The sequence below is a fragment of the Myodes glareolus genome, chromosome 11 (genome assembly GCF_982192425.1).
Source record: "Myodes glareolus chromosome 11, mMyoGla1.1, whole genome shotgun sequence".
Lineage (NCBI taxonomy): Eukaryota > Metazoa > Chordata > Mammalia > Rodentia > Cricetidae > Myodes > Myodes glareolus.
In genome coordinates this window covers 6,842,585-6,863,463 of record NC_142036.1, presented here as the reverse complement: position 1 = coordinate 6,863,463, position 20,879 = coordinate 6,842,585, and the positions used below count along the sequence as shown (strand labels likewise).

At 38.7% G+C, this 20,879-nt stretch overlaps 1 pseudogene; it reads left to right on the top strand.

The window, feature by feature from the left end:
* Positions 1-2,126: 2,126 nt before the first annotated feature.
* On the top strand, positions 2,127-2,581 carry LOC148120326 (immunoglobulin heavy variable 1-84 pseudogene; annotated as a pseudogene).
* Positions 2,582-20,879: the final 18,298 nt, after the last annotated feature.

Below are 20,879 nucleotides of genomic sequence, written 5' to 3'. Positions count from 1 at the left end.
AATCTTGAACTAAACACGAAATTCTCTATGCTATTTATGTTTTGTACTGCAGTAAGGTGCTGTGTAGTCTGCAGGGAGAGAAAGACATCAATAATCTCACAGAGTACCAGGCCTTGCAGTCCTCTCTATCAGCCTCCAGGTAAGAGGTACCAACTAGTGGTTCCTGTTACACACCGAATAACTGCTTGCTAATTAGAACTGTGACCTGCTCCATAGGAAAGACTTCATCCATGGTGAACTTGTTCAAAAACTCATGACTAGGAATGATATAGCCCAAGTAGAGCCTAGTTGTATTGCTAATGGTCATGTTGTCTAACTGTGTATAAATATATATCTTTATATATAATAGATTAGTGCTGGTTTCAGCCTTGACACAGAAGCATCTGCGTGCAGTGTGCAATGATCAATGTGGACAAACATGACTGGTCAAAGTGCTGAGAATGAATGACTGAGTACTCAGTCACAGTGAATTCTCTTTGTCAACCTCCTCCTTTCCCCAAATCAAAGATCATCATGAAACAGAGAAATGAAAGAATGTAATTTTCAGAGAATGAGGTTTAAAGTTATGGAATTCTATCCACAGAGATTGAAATGTTCTCATTGCACAAATGACCTCTTAGTAGCTATTGTTACCAGCCTAGGTCTTGCACAAAATCAAATCAGTTAAAATTACAGTGTCAAACCCTGTGGAAAGGCTAAGCAAGTAAATGTGTCTCTTGGCAAAACTGACAAAGTTAGTTTGATTTCTGAAAGCCACCTCTTAGTAGAAGAGAATAACTGAACACCATAAATTGTCACCTACGTTCTTGGCACATGTGTGCCCTGCCCCTTCCCCCTACTAAACACAGTATATCTTAAAAGACTACATACAGGTGGGGAGGGACACCCCATGGATCAGTAAGAGAAGATGTTAGGACTGGAAGAATTCTTAGAAGTTAAAATCACTTTTTTCTAGAAGTGTGCCCACTTGGAGGTTACTCACGACCTAGTAGATAACACCCACCACATCCAAACAAACAGTATTTATGAGACTAACTGAGTTATTCATTAATGAAACAAAAGAGATCAATATGTTAGAAGACACATTCTTTGTTTTGGGAGATCATAAGGGGAGCACGAGGGATATAGTGGGTGAGAATATGATCAAGAATATTGCATTCATAAATGAAAATTTCAAGGGATAAACAAAATCATTCTGAAATAGCAATATTCCAAATGTTTACAATTTTCATATAGTTGTATAATGTCTACTGTACATATTTTTCCTATAAAGTCAACTTGTCATTTTCTTGCCCCTCCACATCCATTTGTCCCTTTTTTCCATTGGACATTTTCAGTTCTACGTCCTTATATATGTGTGCATTCACAATTATTTCTAACTATATGATAGCTAAGGACTATAAATAAAACTCCGAAAATATCTGTTTCTGAGAGGGTGTTAAATTACTTAATAATGTTATCACCAATTGCATTCATTTTCCTCAAAGTTATATAAGTTCCTTATACATTACTGATGAATAAATTATGTTTTATAGCATATGTATCATGTTTTCTTGATACAGTTATTTGTTCAAAGACATGTAGTTTGTGTCTATAATTGATCTATAGTAGACAATGTTGCAATAACATTTGTGTGCAAAAATTTCTGAGACATTTTCACTTTTGATCATTTGTGTAGGTGTTTTAGTATGCAGTCTTCTAGAGCAACACTTTCCAACTTCATGTATATGAGAAAAGACAAGAAGTTCACATAATGTACTAGTTTTGAAATCCTTTCACAACTACTAAATGTAAATCTTTTGTCACAAGAGGAAAAACTGTCTCTGGCTGAAGTCTTTTGTAAACTGCGAGCTTATGTCTTGGTGTTACATCTACAGGTCTACACCAGCATTGTGGATATAGTAGGTGCTTAATTTATACAGACAGGATTAGAACTGGAATTTAGCATCCTCCTGCCTGACCCAAGGTCCCCTCCCTCTTTCTTCTAAAGCTGTACTAGGACCTTATCTAAGAGGTACACTGTTCATGAATATACAAATCACATGGTAAATATAGAAATGTTCACACCCCAGAACAACATATGATCAGTGTCCTCTCCACAGTCACTGAGCACACAGGTCCTTACCATGGAGTGGAGCAGGATCATTCTCTTCCTCATATCACTAACAACAGGTAAGGGAACATTGCAGTTCCAAATCTGAAGAGGAAACAGGGACAGAGGTGACAATGATACCTAAACTGTCTTTTCTCCACAGGTGTCCACTCCCAGGTACAGCTGCAGCAGTCTGGGCCTGAGCTTGTGAGGCCTGGAACCTCAGTGAAATTGTCCTGCAGGGCCTCTGAGGATATCACTTATCACTATATTAGCTGGGTGAAGCAGAGGCCTAGTCATGGCCTAGAGTGGATTGCAACCTTTAATCCTGTAAATGGTGATACTGATTACAATCAGAAGTTCCAGGGCAAGGCCACACTGACTGTAGACACATCCTCCAACACAGCCTACATGGAGCTCAGAAGCCTGACTTCTGAAGACTCTGCCATCTATTACTGTGCAATACACAGTGTTGCAACCACATCCTGAGTGTGTCAGAAACCCTGGAGGAGCAGGAAGTTGTCCTGGGACTGAGATGACAGAGATGATTAGCCTGAAGATTTACACAGAAATTATCTTTCTGAGTGTCTGTTTTTCTGTCTCCTTCTCTATAAATAAAATGATGTTAATTGACCCCCATTTACATACTTCTCTGTAATAAAACACTAAAGAAGGGAAAAGTGTGTTAATGCATAGTGACAGACTATCTCTGGATTCGAAGAGACTTGAACTTTTTGGAGTAACTTTGAATAATGTATAATATGAATTTTACCAGTAAAATTCACATAAGCAGCATCATACGAACCCAAAACTCCTCTCACAGCCTTAAGTTGCATGATTGTGCTTTTAAATTCTACCTGTGCTGTGCAGCAGAATTTTAGTTTCTCAGAATGGAAGAGATATTTACATCATAATGTACTACCACATGAGTATAAATCTTATATTTGATAAAAATATCATTAAATTACTTTTCATAGAACTGATTTATTTACCCAGTGTGTATACATGTCAGTTAAGAACAGGTTTGACATTATTCATATTAATCTTATCTTTAATTTACTGCCTTTCCAGAACCAGTACCCCGGCATACAGTCTCAGGCTTTTAAAGACACTGACCTTCTCTGACATGACATCATCCTTCATGTTCCTCTGGATATGTTGAAGTCACTCTTGTTCTATAGAGTTTTTGTTTTTGGATACCTGGGCCAATAACAAGAACCATGGAATCCTGTGGTACTTTATCATCTCAGGGGGTTGATTCAGTAAGAAATTTCTGTAGTGTAGAAGGATAGTTTGTCATTTTCCTGTAACCAACAAATATCCCCTTGAAATATGAATTCTATGTACTGAATATCAATGTCATAATGTTCATATGCTGTGGTAGGCAGGAATACCGTTGGTCTATTCTATGATAGAGACATTTAAACCTCTGTTTATTTGAAAATACTGTCTTCATAAAGCACTCTCCTGTCTCCACCAACAGAAAAGCATTAATGACCAGCTGGCAAGGGAATCTCCTGATTCTTCTCTTGAATTGAATAAGACTCATCAATGTAAGGCATTAGTCAAGTGCTTATAAGATCTTGATTCAAGCAGTTGTCTGTTGCATGCTGCAGAGTCATTTTGAAGTGCCTAAACCCCTTATACTGCAAACTTAAACATCTTATACTCCTTACTTTGTACAGCCACTGTGGAGTCAGTGTGACTGCTCCAGAGGAAGATTGGAATAGGTGTACCCCAGCGTCCAGCTATACCACTCTGGAGCATATACCCAAATGACTCTACATCCTACTAGAGACACTCACTCAATAATGTTCACTGCTACTCTACAGATAATAGCCAGAAATTGGAAAGAGACTCTTTCCTCCTGTTATCAACTATCCCAGGATCCTTTTTTCTTGTGTATCCATTCTACTCCATGCCTTTGATGAGGATTTTTATGATGATTTTTGAATCTCATGGAGAAAATGTCACATACATTCCTATTTCAATTTCTTTCTTCAAAACCTTAAAGTTCTTGTCAAAGAGACCTTTCACTTCCTTGGTTAGAGTGACCCCAAGATAATTTATGCTATATGTGGCTATGTGAAAGCTGATGTTTCTCTGATTTCCCTCTCTGTATCTTTGTTCTTTGTATATAGAAAGGCAACTGACTTTTTGGAGATGATCTTGTATCCTGTCACAGTACTAAAGGTGTTGACCAGCTGTAGGAGTTCTCTGGTAGAGTTTATGGGGTCACTTATGTACACTATCATATCATCTGCAAATAATGAAAGTTTGACTTCTTACTTTCCAATTCAAATCCCCTTGATTTCTTTATGTTGTCTTATTGCTATTGCTAGAACTTCAAGCACTATATTGAAGAGGTATGAAGAGAGTGGACAGCCCTGTCTTGTTCCTGATTTTAGTGGGATGGCTTTGAGTTTCTCTCCATTTAATTTGATGTTAGCTGTTGACTTGCTGTATATTGCTTTTATTATATTTAGGAATGAACCTTTATCCCTGAAGGCATAAGTCACAAACAATCCCACAACAGTTTTGAATTATGATTAATAGAACGGTTATTTTTTCAAAGGGGAAAAAGCTTACAGATTACCGTCCCAAACAACAGCCCCTCTGCACGATCATGTGTGGAGGGCCACAACCACATTCTCCATCGCTTCTAGGGACAAAGGTAGAGATTGACCTCTGTGACCTCAAGGTGTTGTGGTACAAGCCTTTAGTCCTGATGCCTGGGAGGCAGAGACAGATTGACCTCTGTGACCTCAAGGTGTGGTAGTACACGCCTTCGGTCCCAATGCCTGGGAGGCAGAGACAGGCAGATCTCTGGGAGTTCAAGGTGTTGTAGCACATGCCTTTAATCCCAGCGCATGTGCTTAGTAACTCTCTACTGCTGCGTCCCTGCCTACTTCCGAGGCATCACCTGGGATAATGGGCAGCGGACCAATCCAAGAGTGACACGTCAGAAGCGAGGACTGTTTCCTTTATAAGGGCTGGGTTCCCCTCATTCTGGGTCTCCGTCATGTAAGCTTATGCTCTCCCTCTCAAGACGCATTAAAGCTTTGCTGCAGGAGGATCCTAAGTGTCCCACGTCGTTCTTGTGGGCGAGATGGTAGCACGGGGCAATCATGAAAGGAGTCTACGAGCTGGAAGCGGAGCCGGAAGCCTGAGAGAGAGAGTAGAGGACAGCTGCTGCTTTTTTAAGGAGTGAGAGAGACCAATGGTTGGCATCTCAGTGGCTATTGGCTGAAGGAACAGAAGGAGCTCCTGCGACATCTCCCCCTTTTGTTTAAGTAAGAGAGTTCTAAGCCGACTATGAAATTATAAACAATAAGTACAAACCTACGAAATTATATACAATAAATTCAAATATCCTATTCTAACTAGCTTAAAGTCTTGTATAACAAATAACTTGGCCAAGTCATGAGAAGAAAGTAATTACATTTATATAATCTTCAACGTCATCGAAGATCTGAGAAGGGAAATAAGGTTACTTGAGTAATTAGGAAGTTTAATCAAACAACTTCCAGAACATGTAACAAATCACAGAGACAACTGGCTAACTGGGCAAACACCCAAAGTCACGTTTGCAGCGTTGAAGCAACCAACTTTGGCTAAGGCCTAATGTAACTGACATACCATTTTCAAAGGCAAGAAACTTTTCAAAACTATGTTACCCTGTCTTTGCAGGATATGACAGTCCTGTTTTATCAATTTACGGATAATCTGTAACTCTGTCAGTAGTTGAAGTATGGGCATTTCTTTACCCAAAGGTCAGTTCTGCCAAGAAGAAAGGTTCCAGGTGGAGTGTCTTTGGTTTTCAACATTCTCTCGGGAATAGATCGGTGTTGCCAGGAGTGATTGTGTCTCACTACCACAGAACTCTGAGTTAGATTAAAGGCCATTTTTCTATATCTCTTTGAAGAGGTTGAAGATTATCTGTCTATACTGAATATAATCTCGATGTATCTAAAGAACCTGATTAGCCTAATTATAAATAGCAAACTTGGATGACTATTGATCTATATAATTCTCAATACCTTTCTAACTTAAAAACTAAGACAATAAACAACTGTGCAATAAATGAGGACAATATGACCTCCAAATAGAAACAATGTGCAAGTATACATTGCAATAAGGTAAATATATATCAGTACATAAACAAAATATAAGTATCTTAAGAAGAGGTAGAAATGTACAATGCAACATGGTAAATATCCATATATCAATACAGTATATATATATATATATATATATATATATATATATCAATACATAAAATGTTTTAAACAGAGGTAGAAGCATGCATGCATGCAATAGTCAACATAATTTAACTTTGTATCAATATATAAGAATAGATACCAATATATTTGTCTAAAAACAATAACTCACAAGTACAAATCTATTATCCCATCATCCAATTATCCCTCTTTTTTTAAAGATTCCTGAGTTTATAAAATTCCTCCCCCAACCCCCAGCCATATACTAATTATAACCAACCCCTAAATGATGTCCCTAAACCCAAGGACAAGCTTTACTGGAAGATGGGATGTCGTTTTCTAGAATTACTTCCAACTGTCATGGGGGCGACGTTCTTCCTGGGGGATCCTGTGAAAGTAAAATGATGGTTAAATTTCAAGATCAATGACTTTTAAAATTGCAAATAGTCTCTGAGTATTTTGTGGAGGTCTGGCCAGAGTGTTGTACAAGATGTGCACCATTTCAGCTAACCACGTTGGAACCATCTCGTGCAGCTGGTACCAAAAACAGGTCTTGTAGTAGCGCTATCAGTATCATGATCTCATATCAACCAGGTGGAGTTGTTGTTATGGGATCCCATCTTCTTCCTGGAAACTTCAAATGTCACTGCAGGAAAAACTCATTGTTCATTGCGGAAAACTTAAACATTAATCATATAAACATATACAGACATACATATATTCAATGAAAAGCATGATAGATATATTTAATGAAAGGTATGATAGATATGAAGAAAAGTAAAGATGTTTTCTAAACTCATGTTTCTTTCTGTCCCATATCATGGCTCTTGACATGAGACAGAAACTCCAGAAACTCTGGGTTATTCTTTTAACAGTAGGCTTGGAATTAGAGAGGGACTGAGCCAGAGTCCAACTCCAAAACCAGCTCTATAAATTTAGAAATATGATTTAGTATATTTTACTTACAGAACCTATTCAGTTTTCTTGATAGTCCCTATTGGGCCGTTATTTTCCATCTTTCAGTATTCAAATATCCAGGGTCCCCTTGAAGTTTTCAAAGATGAGCGTTTTCCTGTGGAGATAAGAAAAGAACCCTGCCCCCATTCTATATGCTTTTCTTACCACCTGCATGAATATCATCATTGTGGATGAGCTGTCATTTCTCCTTTCCAAGAAGTTTCTCCTCTTTAAATCAAACCTTTATTAATTTTAATGGTATCCCGATGGAATTGGGTTGTCTTGTCTGTCTGTTGTTGACCTACATTCGTTGGACCAATGTTGACCTTTACCACATCTCCTACATATACCTGAAGACTGAGGTCTCCTACTTTTGTCATTCCCAGAGGAGATATTATTTCTAGAATTTTTTTGCCTGCAATCCCTTTTCAGATGTCCTAATTTAACACAATTAAAACACCTGGTAGTTTGATGTCTCCTCATCACTTTGGAAATCACTTCTCCTACCCAGGATTCATCATTATAGCTAAATGTCTCAACATTCATTGTATGCTGTATCCATTCTTCCATAGGTGCTGATCTAGACCTTAAAGGCCCAATTATCTTTTTGCATTCTGTATTTGCATTTTCAAAAGCTAGAGATTCAAGAAGTATTCTTCCAGCTTCTGGGACTGTTACCCCTATGTCCAGAGCCTTAATTAATCTTTGCACAAAGTCAGTAAAAGGTTCTCTCTGTCCCTGCCTAACCCTGGTATATGATTCGACCCTTTTTGCTGGATCTTGTATTCTATTCAAAGCATTCAAGGCTGCTTTGTGACATAATGACAGAACTTCTTTGTCATATAAAGCTTGGACCTCTGGATCTGCATATGCTCCTACACCAAGAATTTGATCTTGGGAAACCTCCACACCTTTTGCTCTTCCTTGCTATTCCATCTGTTTGGATTCTTCTCTGAAATAAATTCCAAACATCAAGGAAGGTCCATCATCTAAAACTACAGACACTAACTGAGAGAAATCACAGGGTTAGCTCTGACATTAGAAGCCCATGTCCTTATCATTTCCTTAACAAATGCAGAGTGCAAGCCATAATTAATGACAGCTTGCTTAATTTCTTTCAAAGCATTCATTGCTATTGGCCTCCATCTAGCTTCTTTAACTCCCTTTGAGCCTTTAGAAGATGTTGCTTATTCAGAAAAAATTACAGGGTATGTCAATAGAACCCTGGGTAAGCCAGTTCTAATAGTTAGTGGTAGCATTGTATCCTGTCCTTGTGCTTTCTTACTCTGTTCACCAACTCCAATAATTTCTTCAATGATTTTAAATCTTTTTATCATTGTCTCTCTTAAATCCTGAATCTCCTGACCTACCTATGTTTCTAGGGATTTCACTAAGGTATCAGTTTTTTTGGTTCCCATTCTGGAGGTACATTCTATCTGTTACCTTATCAAAACTTTGTGGTAACATCTGAATGTCAAATTCAATAGCCTGAACCCTTTCAGGTAACTTTCTAGTACCCATGGGTATGGAGTCAATTTTGTCTGTCATAGAATTCACTTGTTCAGATAACCCCTGATTTTCAGTAATTTTAATCCTTTCAACTAGTCGTTGATTATTAGTCCATAAAAATTGTATCTTACTTAATGATAGAATATTAAAAGAAAACTGAAACCTAATAACAAGTAAATTAATATATTCCCATAGTCATATAAACCTTACATGGCATAATCTATTGTATTAATAAAGAAAACAGTAAAATTGGCGTTGGAGACAAAAACTGCCAGATTACCTCTTACCTAGTAGGTGGCGCTGTTGCCTAATTACGACTAGAACCACTGCAAAGGTGATGGAAACAGGGTCCTGTTTTAGTGTCTGCCTAGTATTTGTTAAAAACTAGGAATTATAAGTTGCTCAACAAAGAAAATGTAACTAAATCAATTCCATATAAGGAACCAGTAACCCAGAATCCAGGGGTAGAGAAGAGCAACCTGGAAACTGCATATGCCTCCATGTGACTGAGTCGTCCCAAGGGGTTGCAGCTTTTGGCAACTGCTTGCATTCTGATTCACACCACTCAAGTGCCACACTTACAAGGGAAATTTAAAAACAATTCAGAAAAGAGCAAACCAGGCAGGCAGAGATTGTCCTGAGCCTGTGGAGCTCGGGAGGTGTTGGGTTTAATTGAACTGCTGGCTCCACACACAGGGCACAGGCTGCAGCTGAGGGAGGGCTCGTGCCTAGCCGAACTGGTGGCAAGCAGCTAAGTGGGGGAGCAAAGGGGAGGTTCTACAGCCAAATGTTGGGTGCCAGATGAAGGCGTAAGTCACAAACAATCCCACACGAGTTTGGAATTATGATTAATAGAATGATTATTTATTCAAAGGGGAAAAAACTTACAGATTACCATCCCAAACAACAGCCCCTCTGCGTGATCAGGAAAGGAGTCTATGAGCCAGAAGCAGAACCAGTAGTCAGAGATACAGAGTGGAGGACAGCTGTTGCTTTTTTAAAAAGAGAGAGACCACGCCTCAGTGGGCTGGTATCTCAGTGGCTATTGGCTGAAGGAGCAAAGGAGCTCCTGCAGCATATCCCTAATCTCTCTAGGACCTTTATCATGAAGGGGTGTTGAATTTTGTCAAATGCTTTTTCAGCATCTACTGAAATGATCATAAGGTTTTTTCCTTGAGTTTATTTATATGATGGATTATGCTAATAGATTTTCATATATTGAACCAGCCCTGCCTCTGGGAGAAAGCCTACTTGATCATAATGTATAATTTTTTGAATGTGTTCTTTGTTTCTGTTTGCTAGTAATTTATTGAGAATTCTTTGCATCGATGTTCTTGAGTGAGATTGGCCTGTAATTCTCTTTCTTCATTGTGTCTTTGTGTGGTTTTGGTATCAGGATGACTGTAGCTTCATAAAAGGAGTTAGGCAATAACTCTTCTGTTTCTATGTTGTGAAACACTTTAAGGAGTGTAGGTATTAACTCTTCTTGGAAGTTCTGATAGAATTCTGCATTGAAACCATGTGGTCCAGGGCTTTTTTTGGTAGGGAGGTTTCTGATGACAGCTTCTATTTACTCGTGACTTATAGGTCTATTTAAACTGCTCACCTGGTCTTGACTTAATTTCAGTGTATGGTATTTACCTAAAAAAGTGTCCATTTCTTTCATATTTTCCAATTTTGTGGCATACAGGCTTTTGTAGTAAGATCTAATGATTCTCTGAATTTCCTCTCTGTCTGTGGCTATGTCCCCCTTTTCATTTCTGATCTTATTAATTTGCATGTTCTCTCTCTGTCATTTCATTACTTTGGATAGGGGTTTGTCAATCTTGTTGATTTTCTCCAAGAACCAGCTTTTTGTTTCATTGATTCTTTGGATTGTTTTCTCTGTTTCTATTTTGTTGATTTCAGCTCTCACTTTGATTATTTACAGTCTTCTACTCCTCCTGGGTGAGCCTGCTTCTTTTTTTCTAGAGCTTTCAGGTGTGCTGTTAAGTCTCCAATGTGTGCTTTCTCCGTTTTCTTTAATTGGGCACTTAGTGCTATGAACTTTCTTCTTAGTACTGATTTCATAGTGTCCCATAGGTTTGAGTATGTTGTGTCTTTATTTTCGTTGAATTCAAGGAAGACTTTAATTTCTTTCTTTATTTCTTCCTTGACCCAGGTCTGGTTCAGTAGTTGACTGTTCAGTTTCCATGAGTTTGTAGGCTTTCTGGGGTTAGAATTGTTGTTGAATTCTAACTTTATTCTATGATGATTTGATAGTACACAGGTGATTACTACAATTTCTTTATATCTATGGATGCTTGCTTTGTTACCAATTATGTAATCAATTTTTGAGAAGGTTCCATGAGACGCTGAGAAGAAGGTATATTCTTTTCTGTTTGGGTGGTATGTTCTATTGATGTCTGTTAGGTCCATTTGGTTCGTTACATCTCTTTGTTCTCTTATTTCTCTCTTAAGTTTCTGTCTGGTTGACCTGTCCATTGATGAGAGAGGAGTGTTGAAATCACCCAATATTAGAGTGTGTGGTTTGATGACTGCCTTGAATTCTAGAAGTGTTTCTTTTACATAAGAGGGTGCTTTTATATTAGGGGCATAGATATTCAGGATTGAGACTTTCTCCTGATGAATTGTTCCCAAAATGAGTATAAAGTGTCCATCTCTGTCTCTTCTGATTGACTTTTGTTTGAAATCAATGTGGTTAGGTATTAGTATAGCCACACCCGCTTGTTTCTTTGGTCCATTTGGTTGGAAAAACTTTTCCCAACCCTTTACTCTGAGGTAGTGTCTGTCTTTGTGTTTTAGGTGTGTTTCTTGTAGGCAGCAGAATGTAGGCAGAGAATGGACTTTGTATCCATTCTCTTAACCTGTGCCTTTTTATACATGAGTTGAGTCCCTTGATATTAAGCGATATTAGTGCTCAGTGATTGTTGAGTCCGGTTATTTTTCCTGGTGGGAGTGTTTGTGTGTTCCCCTTCTTTGAGTTGTGCTGGTGGAGGATTGTCAGATGTTTGCATTATTATGGGTATTGTTGGCTTCTTTGGTTTGTGATTTTCCTTCTCGTATTTTCTGTAAGGCTGGGTTTGTGGCTACATATTGTTTAAATCTGTTTTGTCCTGTAATATCTTGTTTTCTCCGATGGAGAATGCAAGCTATGCTGGGTATAGTAGTCTGGGCTTGCATCCTTGGTCTCTTAGTTTCTGCAGCACATCTATCCAAGACCTTCAGGCTTCCATGGTTTCCATTGAGAAGTCAGGTGTAATTCTGATAGGTTTCCCTTTATATGTTACTTGACCTTATTCTCTTGCAGCTCTTAATATTCGTTCTTTATTCTGTATATTTTGTGTTTTGATTATTATATGGAAAAGATGTGCTTTTTTTGATCCAGTCTATTTTGTGCTCTGTATGCTTCTTGTACCTTCACAGGAATATGATTCTTTAGGTTGGGAAAGTTTTCTTCAATAATTTTGTTGAATATATTTTCTGGGCCTTTGAGCTGGAAATCTTCTCCTTCTTCTATCCATATTATTCTTAGGTTTGGTATTTATTTATTTGTTTGTTTATTTATTTATTTATTTATAACAATTTCCACTTTCTCTCCTCCTCCCCATATCCTCCCATTCCCCCGCTCCCTCTCCTCCCCCCACTCACTCTCCTCCTTCCTCATCAGTTCTACGAGCAGTCAGGGTTTCCTGCGTTGTGGGAATTTCAAGTTACTCCCCTCTCCCTCCAGGTCTAGGAAGGTGAGCATACAAGCAGACCAGGATTCCAAAAAGCCTGTACATGCAAACGAAACAAGACCAGTGCCATTGTGTATGGCTTCTCAGTCAGCCCCCATGTCAGTCACATTCAGAGAATCTGGTTTGATCACATGCTTCTTCAGTCCCAATCCAGCTGGTCTTGGTGAACTCTTATTCGATCAGTCCCCTTGTATCAGTGGGAGAATGCACCCCTCACAGTCCTGGTTTCCTTTTTCATGTTTGCCTTCCTTTTGCTCCTCATTTGGACCTTGGGGACTCAGTCCAGTGCTCCAATGTGGGTCTCCATCTCTATCGCCATTCATTGTTGGATGAAGGTTCCCTCTGGTCCTGCCTTTCTTGCTCACGTTTTCCCTCCTTCTGCTTCTCATTTGGACCTAGGGAGTTAAGTTCAGTGTTCCAATATGTGTCTCTCTCTCTATCTCAATCCATCACCAGATGAAGGTTCTATGGTGATATGCAAAATATTCATCAGTATGGTTATGGGCCAAGACCAATTCAGGCACCCTCTCCTCTGATGCCCAAAGAACAATCTGGGAACCTCTCCTTGGGCCTGAGAACCCCTCCAGAATCAAGTCTCTTGCAAACCCTAAAATGGCTTCCTTAGTTGAGATATATACTTCCCTGCTCCCATATCCATCCTTTCTCACCCCCATCTCAATCCCCCAAGCCATCCCCAATCCTCCCCCTCTCCCTTCTCTCTAACCATCTCCCCTTACTTCCACCCCCACCCCCATGCACCCAAGTTTGCCTGGCAATCTTGTCTATTTCCAATATCCAGGAGGTTATCTATATGATTTTCTTCAGGTTCACCTTCTTATTCAGCTTCTCTAGGATCACGAATTATAGGCTCAAAGACCTTTAATTAAGGCTAGAATACACTTATGAGTGAGTACATACCGTATTCCTCTTTTTGGGTCTGGGTTACCTCACTCAGTAAAGCGTTTTCTATTTCCATCCATTTGCATGCAAAATTCAAGATGTCATTGTTTTTTTACCGCTGAGTAAAACTCTAATGTGTATATGTTGCACACCATTTTTAACCATTCTTCTATTGAGGTGCACCTAGGTTGTTCCAGGTTCTGGCTATTACAAATAGTGCAGCTATGAACATAGTTGGACAAATGTTTTTGTAGTATGTTAGGGCATCTTTTGGGTATATTCCCAAGAGTGGAATTGCTGGGTCCTGAGGGAGGTTGACTCCCAGTTTCCTGAGAAACTGCCACACTGATTTCCACAGTGGCTGCACAAGTTTGCATTCCCACCAACAATGGATGAGTGTTTTGCTCACTCCACATCCTCTCCAGCATAGGCTATCATTGGTGTTTTTGAGTTTGGATATTCTGACAGGTGTTAGATGGTATCTCAAGGTTGTTTTGATTTGCATTTCCCTGATCGCTAAGGAGGTTGTTCATGACCTTAAGTATCTGTTGGCCATTTGAAATTCATCTGTTGTGAATTCTCTGTTCAGTTCAGTACCCCATTTTTGAAATTGGGTTAACTAGAGTTTTAGTGTCTAGTTTCTTGAGTTGTTTGTATATTTTGGAGATCAGACCTTTGTCTGTTGAGGGGGTGGTGAAGATCTTCTCCCAGTCAGAAGTTAGACTTTTTGTCTTACTGACAGTGTCCTTTACTTTACAGAAGCTTCTCAGTTTTAGGAGGTCCAATTTTTTCATCGTTTCTCTTATTGTCTATGCTACTGGGGTTCAACTTAGAAAGTGGCCTCCTGTGCCTATATCTTGTAGACTACTTCCCACTTTCACTTCTATCAGGTTCAAAGTGGTCAGATTAATGTTGATGTCTTTAATCCATTTGGACTTGAGTTTTGTGCATGGTGATAGATATGGATCTACTTTCATTGTTCTACAGGTTGACATCCAGCTATGCCAGCACCATTTATTAAAGATGCTTTCTTTCAGTAGCAGCAGATCTATCTGAGGGGTGAGAGTGCTCCTGACCCTGACAGAAGCCCAGAAATGGAGCACAGACTTTCCCTGACCCCCTAACTCTCTGGTCATTCTGCAGGGGCTGCTTCTCCCTGCTATGCCCTCTCTCTTCCTATTCCATCCCAGCTTTCACCCAGGAACACCTTTCCTCCTTTCTTTCTTCCTTGGGGCCATAAAATCCCCCAGCTCAGCCTGTTTGCATGTTGAGACAGGGTTGCTATTGTAACCGGGCAAGCAGTAGTTCCTTTGTTTGAATTGTCTGCCACCAGCACGGTAGACATTTTGTCAGCGAAGTCCCTGACCAGCAAGGGGCACTGATCCTGTAGCAGAAGATCCATCAGAGTGGTGAGTGTTTTTCTGACCTGTGGCCGAAGCCCAGTAATGGAGCACAGACATTCCATGAAAACCTTAACTCCCTAGTCATTCTGCAGGGTCTGCTTCACCCTGCTACATCATCTCTCCTCCTATCCCATCACAGCTTTCACCCAGGAACCCCTTCCCTTCTTCGTCCCTTCCTTGGGGCCATCAAATACCCCAGCTCAGCCTGTTTGGCCGTTGGGATGGGCTGGTGAGTGCAACCGGGCAGGCACAAGTTCCTTTATTTCATTAACCTGTAGGTAGCAAGGTAGGCCTTTTGTCAGCGAGATCCCTGGCCAACAAGGAAACCTGACCCTGTACCAGAACATCCATTGGAGAGCATTTGAAGGAAGAGATAGGCAGGCCCCAAGGCAAGAATTCCTCCAACAATCTGAAAAACAACATGAAAACACCAGAACCCAGCGATCTTACAACAGAAGGACTTGAACACCCTAATCCAGAAGAAGTGGGAAAAAGTGACATTATGAAAGTGATAGAGTCCCTTAAACAGGATACGAATAACTCCCTTAAAGAAATGGAAGAGAAGTATAACAAAAAGTTTGAAGAAATGAGTAAATCCGTAAATGATACACTGAGAAACCAAGCAAAAACAATCAAACAGGTAATGGAAACAGTTCAAGAAATGAAAACTGAAATGGAGTCAATGAAGAAAACACTAACCAAGGGCCAGCTGGATATGGAAAATCTGGGTAAATGAACAGAGACTATAGAAACAAGCATAATCAACAGAATAAAAGAGATAGAAGATTGAATCTGAGATTCTGAAATCATAGAGAAAATAAATGCTCTCATCAAAGAAAACAGAAACCCAACAAATTCACATCACAAATCGTTCAGGAAATCTGGGACACAATAAAAAGACCAAATGTAAGAATATTTGGGGTAGAAGAAGGAGAAGAATTGCAGATCAAAGGCCCAGAAAATATATTCAACAAAATTATAGGAAACTTTCCCAACCTAAAGAACGATAATTCTATGAAGGTTCAAGAAGCATACAAAACACCGAATAGAGTGGCTAAAAAAACCCAAAACATCCCCTTGCCATATAATAGTCAAAACGCAAAACATACAGATTAAAGAAAGAATATTAAGAGCTGCAACAGAAAATGCTAAGTAACTTGTAAAGGTAGACCTATCAGACTTAAACCGAGTTCTCTATGGAAACTATAAAAGCCAGAAGGTCCTGGATAGAGGTACTGCAGAAACTAGGAGACCATGGATGGAAGCCCAGAAAACTATACCCAGCCAAGCTATCGTTCACTATCACTGGAGAAAACAAAATATTCCAGGATAAAAGCAAATTTAAACAATACATAGCTACAAATCCAGACATACAGAAAGTAATACAAAGAAAATCACAACCCAAGGAATTGTACTACATCGCGTACAATAACTCAGACATCTAGCGACCCTTGACAAGCACAACTCAGAAAAGTGAAACACATACACTCTACTTCCCCCCCCCCCAAAATGACCTGAGTCAACAACCACTGGTCATTAATATCACTTAATATTAATGGACTCAATTCACTTATAAAAAGGCAGAGACTAAGAGGTTGGATATGAACACAGGATCCAACATTCTGATGTTTACAGGAAACACACCTCAACCACAAAGACAGACATCTACTCAGAGTAAAGGTTTGGGAAATGGATTTTAAAGCAAACAGACCTAAGAAACAAGCGGGTGTGGCCATTCTAATTTCCAACAAAATTGACTTCAAGTTAAAATCAATCAGAAGTGATGGAGATGGACATTTTATACTCATTACAGGAAGAATTCTCCAGAAGGATGTCTTAAATCCTGAATATCTATGCCTCTAATATAAAAGCACCCTCTTATGTAAAAGAAAATCTTCTAGACTTCAAGGCAGTCATCAAACAACACACAGTAATAGTAGGAGACTTCAACACTCCTCTCTCACCAATGGACAGGTCAATCAGACAGAAACCTAACAGAGAAATAAGAGAATTAATGGAGGTAATGAATCAAATGGGCTTAATAGACATCTACAGAACATTCCACCCAAATAGGAAAGAATATACCTTCTTCTCTGCAGCCCATGGAACCTTCTTGAAAATTGACACATACTCAGTAACAAAGAAAACGTCCACAGATACAAAAAATATTAGAAACCACCTGTGTCTTGTCAGACCACCATGGAATAAATTTAGAATTCAACAACAATGCTATCCCCAGAAAGCCTATAAACATATGGAAGCTGAACAGTCAATTTCTGAATCACCCCTGGGACAAGGAAGAAATAAAGAAAGAAATTAAAGTCTTCCTTGAATTTAATGAAAATAAAGACACAACATACTCAAACCTATGGGACACTATGAAACCAGTGCTAAGAGGAATGTTAATAGCACTAAGTGCCCAATTAAAGAAAATGGAGAAAGCATACATTGGAGACTTAACAGCACACCTAAAACCTCTAGAAAAAAAGAAGCAGACTCAGCCAGGAGGAGTAGAAGACTGGAAATTATCAAACTGAGGGCTGAAATCAACAAAATAGAAACACAGAAAACAATCCACAGAATCAATGAAACAAAAAGCTGGTTCCTGGAGAAAATTAACAAGATTGACAGAACCCTATCCAAACTAATGAAACGGCAGGGAGAGAGAAGATGCAAATTGATAAGATCAGAAATGAAAATGGGGACATAATCACAGACACAGAAAAAATTAAGAGAATTATTAGATCTTACCACAAAGCCTGTATGCCACAAAATTGGAAAATGTAAAAGAAATGTACACTTTTTAGATAAGTACCATGTACCAAAGTTAAACCAAGACCAGATGAGCAATCTAAATAGACTTGTTAGTTTCTAAGAATTAGAAGTTGTTATCAAAAATCTCCCTACCCAAAAAGCCCAGGACCAGATGGTTTCAATGCAGAATTCTACCAGAACTTCCAGGAAGAGCTAATACCTATACTCCTTAATGTATTTCACAATATAGAAACAGAAGAATCATTGCCAACCTCTTTTTATGAGGCTACAGTTACTCTGATACCAAAACCACACAAAGACACAATGAAGAAAGAGAATTACAGGAAAATTTCACTCATGAACATCGATGCAAAAATTCTCAATAAAATACTGGCAAACTGAATCCAAGAACACATTAGGAAAATTATCCATTATGATCAAGTAGGCTTCATCCCAGAGATGCAGGGCTGGTTCAACCTACGCAAATCTATCATATAAATAATTGGAATGAAAAAAAACAACTTATGATCATTTCATTAGATGCTGAAAAAGCATTTGACAAAATTCAACACTCCTTTATGATAAAGGTGTTGGAGCGATTGGGGATACAAGGATCATACCTAGATATAATAAAAACTATTTATAACAAACCGACCACTAACATCAAATTAAATGGATGGAAACTCAATGCCATTCCACTAAAATCTGGAACACGTCAAGGCTGTCCACTCTCTCCATACCTCTTCAATATAGTGCTTGAAGTTCTAGCAATATCAATAAGACAATATAAGGTGATCAAGTGGATTCGAATTGGAAAGGAAGAAGTTAAACTTTTCTTATTTGCAGATGATATATATATATATGGTAAAAATGCACTATTGATTCCATCTTTTATCATTTCTGTCTTCCTGTACTGATGATAATCGGGTAGGAATCTATGGAGATTCCTAAATTGTTCATTGCTCAGATTTTTTTAAATCACACTTTGTGCAGCGTCGTGCCAGGAAAGTGTTCCCTTCCAGGCACACTCAAGCAAAGATATGATTAGTCAGGTCTCTGTGAGAGCCAAGACGATGTTTCCATTTGCATCACCTTACTGCTCCTTGTTCCACATGATGTCATCCTGGCAGTCTTTTCTTTATTGCTGTAATTCTGGTCTTATATTCTTTGCAGATCTCTTCCTGTGGTTGGCCATTTTCTCTAAGCATACCTGTCCCTCATTATCTTGGAAATATAGGCCTGCCTCAGTACTAAGTTAAAAATTACTTCAGTTTTGACAAAAAAGGACCAATACAAAGAATCAATGAGACAAAGAGCTGGTTCTTTGAGAAAATCAACAAAATGGACAAACCTTTATCCAAACTAAGCAAAAGGCACACAGAGAACATCCAAATTATCAAAGTAAGAAATGAAAAGAAGGACATAACAACTGACATGGAGAAAATCAAGAAAATCATTAGGTCATATTTTGAAAACCTGTCCTCCACAATATTGCATAACTTAAAGAAAATGAACAAATTTATGGATAAATATCACTTACTAAAATTAAATCAAGACCAGACAACCAAATTAAATAGACCTATAATGGCTAAAGAAACAGAAACTGTCATCAAAAGTCTCCCAACCAAAAAAAAAAAAAAAAAAACAAGTCCTGAACCAGATGGTTTCAAATCAGAATTCTACAAGACTTTCAAAGAAGAACTAATACCAATACTTCTTAAATTGTTCCACACAATAGAAATAGAAGGAACATTGCCAAACTCTTTTTATGAGGCTACAATTACCCTGATACTCAAACCACGGAAATACATTACTAGAAAAGAGAATTATAGACCAATCTCACTCATGAGCATTGATGCAAAAATACTCAATAAAATACTGGCAGATTGAATCCAAGAACACATCAGAAAAATCATCCACTGTGGTCAAGTCAGCTTCATCCCAGAAATGCAGGGATGGTTCAACATGTGAAAATCTGTTAATGTAATTTACCACATAAACAAACCAAAAAATAAAACCACAAGAACATCTCATTAGATGCCAAAAAAGCCTTTGACAAAATACAACATCACTTCATGACAAAGGTCTTGGAGAGAGCTGAAATATAAGGACATATCTAAACATAATAAAGGCAATATACAGCAAGCCAACAGCCAACATTAAGATAAATGGAGAGCAACTCACAGCAATCCCTCTGAAATCAGGAACAAGACAAGGTGGTCTACCCTCTTCGTATCTATTCAATATAGTTCTTGAGGTCCTAGCTAGAGCAATAAGACATCAATAGAAGATCATGGGGATGCAGATTGCAAAAGATGTCAAACTCTCACTATTTGCTGATGATATGATAGTTCACATAAGCTACCCCGAAAATTCTACCAAGGAACTTCTACAACTCATATATACTTTCAGTAATTTAGAAGGATACAAGATTAACTAAAAAAAAAAACCAGTAGCCCTCCTTTACACAGATGTTAAAAGATATCAGAGAAACATCACCCATCACAATAGCTGCAAATAGCATAAAACATCTTGGAGTAACTCTAACCAAACAAGTGGTAGACTGGAATGACAAAAACTTTAAAACTTTGAAGAAAGAAATTGAAAAAGAAATCAGAAAATGGAAACATCTTCATGCTCTTGGGTAGGTAGAATTAGCATAGTAAAAATGGCAGTCTTACCAAAAGATTGGCAATGCCCATCAAAATCCCAGCAAAATTCTTCACAAACATTGAAAGAACAGTAGTTTTCTTTCCTGTCCAGCTGAAGTTGGTGGGCTATCATTTGTTCAGGTAAACTGTTTCAGTGGGTGTCCCCATCATAGTCTTGACCTGATCATTCATATACTCACTCCTCTCAATCTTCAACTTGACTTTGGGATCTCAGCCCAATGCTCTACTGTGGGTCTTTGCCTCTGTTTCCATCAGTTGCTGGATGAAGGTTCTATAGTGACATTAATATATTAATCAATCTGACTACAGGGCAAGGCCTGTTCGGGCACCCTTTCTACTATTGCTTAAGGCCTTAGCTTGGGTCATTGTTGTGGATTCCTGGGAATTTCTCTAGTGCTAGGTTTCTTGTTAGCTTCCAATGGCCTCTCAATCAAAATATCTCTTTCCTTGTTCTCATCTTTGTCCTCCCTCCATCTTGATTATCCCATCCCCTCAAGTTCTCCCCCCCTTCCCCTTCTTGTCTGCTCCTTCTTTTCTACTCTCCTTTCTCCGTCCCACCACCATGCTCCCAATTTTGTCAGGTGGTCTTGTTTATTTCCCCTTTCCAGGTGGCTCTATGTATATTTTTCTCA